At 41.9% G+C, this 4861-nt stretch overlaps 1 protein-coding gene across 3 annotated transcripts in view; it reads right to left on the reverse strand.

The window, feature by feature from the left end:
- The window catches only part of st3gal3b (ST3 beta-galactoside alpha-2,3-sialyltransferase 3b), a 47624-nt gene extending 42864 nt beyond the window's left edge, over positions 1–4760 (reverse strand). For all 3 annotated transcript variants that reach the window (XM_061798125.1, XM_061798124.1, XM_061798123.1), the window contains exon 1: positions 4417–4760. The gene's annotated coding sequence lies outside the window, so the exon portion shown is untranslated. The remainder of the gene's footprint in view (positions 1–4416) is intronic.
- Positions 4761–4861: the final 101 nt, after the last annotated feature.

The following is a 4861-nucleotide window of genomic DNA, read 5'->3' on the forward strand; positions in this document are numbered from 1 at the left end:
TGGTGACATAAGAGCCACATCATCCAGATACAACCAGTGAGGATTAAGGTCTTTTATTACAGGGATGAGTGAGGACCCTGCAGGGGTTCTACACTAACTTTCGCACTAGTAGCACTGTTGCGACCAACCTTTTCCGTTGGCTGCGTTAGCACGATTTGGTCGCATATTTTTTTGAGAAGGTACAGCATGACCATGGCATACCAGTTTCGTATGAAGTAAACATTGACAGTGACTCGAGATATGATTATTTGCAAAATATTTTACTGTGAACACGAAGTTTATCCGCAACAAGCAGTATCAGACAAAACAGTTCAATTTAAAAGACAAAACAACAAAGGCTTTACTTTTATTTGATCATTTGTTTGACTCAGAGGGGCCAGTTCTTATGAGGGCTCCTAACCATCTTCCTCTGGGAAAACCACTTTTGAGCATAACCACAACCATATGATTGTAATACTGTACATTAAAAAAACAATTGCATAGGTGTTCCGCCACCATATAAAAGTATCGCTTATGATTATTCACACTATTTTGCAACTTACTTAGCAAAAAAACATATCCATACAGTATATGTATGTGACAGTGCTTTGGCAGTGTTGACTTGTTGAGGAGAAAGCTGGCAACTTCAGTTTCAAGATGGCAGCCCACTGGGTCACCACTCTTATGTATGAATAAATCTATAATTCTTCGCTTACGATAATGTATCAGATTATTAGCAGAGGTCAGAATAAACCAATTCTAACATATGCAGACATTGATTTTGGCCAGTAAAAATGTTACACAGTGTCCCTTTAATAATCGGTTTGCTGAAACAGTCAATTCAGAATGGTTAACATCTACCTCACAACTGGAAAAAATTATATTGCATTATTAAATACCAATACAAAATGTATACAAGGTGCAGGTATTGTTTTTGCCCACTTGGGGTCACCATCCTCACATTCTAAATTGTAGTATCTGTGACTTTGAAAGTGAGTAGCTTTAAAAAGGCAGGACCTGACCCAGTGAGTGATGTGTGCATCAGCGAATGAGAGTGAAGTTGGCTGTTGTTAGCGCAGGTTCGGCAGTCTACGCGTCAAGTGCCTGGGCATCATTTGTGACCGGTGTAGCTCGTCTACGAATGTATCACTGTTCTTTTTATTGTTAGTTTGTTCAATAAAGCGATTAAAAGCGCGCTGGCGGCTGCATACATCCTTGACCACTGGGGAGAGCATTACAATATGTTCTAACTAGCGGTGGTAGGCTAAATTAAATTAGCTAACATTGCCAAATTACCTTGCATTTTTATTGTTGGTGTTGTGGTACACAAGCTCTGATTTGCAATAGACACAATGCACTTTGTTATTTCCTTTATTAATGATCCCAAACTTTGGACATTCTTTGTCTTTAATAGACTCATCCCTCTTGGCTCGCCACCATCTTGTCAACTGCGTGGTGCATGCATCCGCAGTGTGGAAAAAGTATAGAAAGATTATTATTATTATTATTATTATAAATTAATAATATCTGTCATCGGGCAGGAGGCGGGGTACACCCTGAACTGGTTGCCAGCCAATCACAGGGCACATACAAACAACCATTCGCACCTACGGGCAATTTAGAGTTGTCAATTAACCTACCATGCATGTTTTTGGGATGTGGGAAGAAACCAGAGTGCCCGGAGAAAACACACAGGCACGGGGAGAACATGCAAACTCCACACAGGCGGGGCCGGGGATTGAACCCCAGTCCTCAGAACTGTGAGGCAGACGCTCTAACCAGTCGTCAACCGTGCCGCCTAAAAATGCGATGTTCATTTACTTTACAACAGTTAAGTAGGTAAGTGATCATCTTAGAATTTGGAAGCACTGACTGATATGACTCATAACTACAGACTGAGGTCATGAAAAAAATACAGTGACATTCTGAAAAAGGGCCTTGAAGTATATATTGCACAAACTCCACACAGGCAGGGCCGGGGATTGAACCCCGGTCCTCGGAAGTGTGAGGCAGACGCTCTAACCAGTCGTCCACCGTGCCGCCACAAGCCAAATCATTTCAGCGAATGCCACCTCACATGGCCTTAACTCGTCATTCGAGCCCTCAAACTAAATGACTCAGTTAAATAAGATGCAAGTTAGGCTAGATATCATGTGACTGCAAACAAACCTGTGTAACAGAATGGTCTTCCCACTGTTTTGAACACAAAATCTCACTTCTTCTTCAGTTTAACAAGATTGTAGTCCAGCCTGCACCATAAAAGTGTTTTCCTTGTCAGCCTGACCATTAAAGCGACTATGATATCAGTCTTGACCATGTTAGTGTTATCTTGGGAGGAGATGCATGTACAATCTTCAGCAGAGGTTCTCAACTGGAGACCAGAAGTAAAACCAAGCATTTATTAAATAGCCTTTGAAGACATTTCATCATTTAAAACACATACATACTACATTCAGAGAACATTAAGGTATTGTAAAATCTAATTTAAGACCAAAATTGCACAAAATATGCCGTCTATATTGAACACAAACTGAGAAGGAATGGGACAACAACAAAGGGCACATTTATGCCTTTGAACGTCATTCATTCATTTTCCATTTTCTTTCTGGTTCAATAGATAGTTTTTAAATAATAAAATTTTTCCATTTGTTGAACTATTATTTTTGGAATAGTACAAGGAGTAATGATTCATTTTTTACTGTCAAAACGAGTAGTAAATCGGGAGGGAGAGTCCGAGCCCTACTACTCACTAACCTTTTGAAACAGAAAGCTACTTACTTGGTACTGATTAATGGGAAGGACTACTAATTTGATACATTCTACACTTCTGAGACTGCTTCAAGTTTAACATTTACAGGTTATTCATACTACGGCTGCAAACAACAATTATTTGCAATAATAAATGGTGGCACAGTGAACGACTGGTTAGCACATTTGCCTAACAGTTCTGAGGACCGGGGTTCAAATCCCAGCCCCGCCGGTGTGGAGTTTGCATGTTCTCCGCATGCCTGCGTTGGTTTTCTCGGGGCACTCCGGTTTCCTCCCACATCCCAAAAACATGCATGGTAGGTTGACTGATGACTCTAAATTGCCCTTAGCTGTGAATGTGTGCATGAATGGTTGTTTGTTTATATGTGCCCTGCGATTGGCTGTCGACCAGTTCGGGGTGTACCCCGCCACTTGCCCGAAGATAGCTGGGATAGGCTCTAGCATGTACACGACCCTAGTGAGGATAAAGCGGTACAGAAAATGGATGGATGGATGGATGGATGGATTAAACAATTACTTTCCTGTAACTTGCTTATGATTCAGTGACTGGTTTGGTCCATAATATGTCAGAAAACAGGCAAAAACAATCATTGTTTTCCAAAGTAGAAGCAGATGTTGGTAAATGTCTTATTTTGATTCAACACAAAAATAATCAGTCTGCTTTCGTGAATGACGACATTATTTGGACAATTTTAAGTTAAATAATGGCTTAAAAGGATCAAAACAGTTTATTAGACTTTACACGATCAGGATTTTTGGGCCCGATCACCGATCAGAGTTTTAAAAAAAAACGATAACCGATCACGTCATTGATCGGATCGGCGAATGACAAACCTGATCAGCATAAAATGCTAATTATCGGCCGATACCGATCTGATTTTTTTTTTTTAAGTATTGTTTTAAAGTGATTTTTATGGGCAGTATTTTAATTAGCTAATTGCTATAAACCAGAAGTGATTCACAAGTTCTTAAGTCGTTTTTTGATTGTTTGTTTGTTTGTTTTTTTCTCTCCACTGACTACTTTAGTTATTTGAAGGAGAACTTTTTATTTGCACTTGAGTCATATTAATCTAAAGTAACAGCACTCTCACTTGAGTACCATTTTTGGCTACTATACCGACCTCTCTCAATTATCCAAATGAACTTCCCAAACCAGAAAAAACGCGCACCGCTACTAGCTAAACAAACATAACGGACTTTTTTTTGGTCCCGAACTCCGCACGTCAGCCTCACTACATACAACGGCTATATGGGGTAACATTGTGGCATCAATAGCACTAATAAATGACTTGAAAAGCGAAGTGACAAACGTCAAGGTTATTGACTTCTTTTAGCCGCAAATGTCAGGGAGCGTCTTGACCAGCGAAAACGTTCTAATGTTAGCTTCGCTATGCTAACGGAGGGGCGGCATTTAGCCTCCGTGTAGTCGCCAGGCCTGCGGTAACAATACGGGACTGGGTCAGCTAAATGTGGCCGGAACATTTGGCTCACTGACGGGATGGTACACGAAGAAGCAAAATAACGCGAGGAATTTAAAGTTACCCTAAAAAAAAGAGCGCAGTGGCGATGTACACTCAAGGAGAGCCCCAATTTGACAAAAAAAAAATCCCCCATCGTAAAAAGAAGGCACGGTCGGCGATAGTTTCAACAACAAAAAAACAGCATTACCTTATCTTCTCCCCCGAGCCTCTTACTTCAATCCTAATTGGTGTAATGGATGGGGTGATAATAGGAGAGTGTTCTTGCTCCCCTCCAGGCCATGACGGCGAAACCCGAGAAAGTAACCCGAGGGCTCGACAAAACGAAGAAAAAGACGAAGACTGCGTGCTGGTTCCACCGCTCGAACGTACATACATCAAGCCAGCCAAGAGTGGAGGAGCTGAGGGGAGGGGGGGGGGGCAACAAGCACGTCCTCCACGCCGGGATAGCGGCGAGACTGTCACCGTTGGTCACATGAGGCGTCTCGGTAAATTAGGATTTACCACCACCGCGTCCTCCTTCTCCCAACCCCTTCCCCTTTCGTTCTCCTCCTCCTCCAATGAATGCGCCTCTTCATCCGGGGATGGTGCGACCGCCCTGCAAGTCAGCTCCCCTGGATGCTCACATTGATTGA

This window comes from Phyllopteryx taeniolatus, chromosome 14 (assembly GCF_024500385.1).
Source record: "Phyllopteryx taeniolatus isolate TA_2022b chromosome 14, UOR_Ptae_1.2, whole genome shotgun sequence".
Taxonomy (NCBI): Eukaryota; Metazoa; Chordata; class Actinopteri; order Syngnathiformes; family Syngnathidae; genus Phyllopteryx; species Phyllopteryx taeniolatus.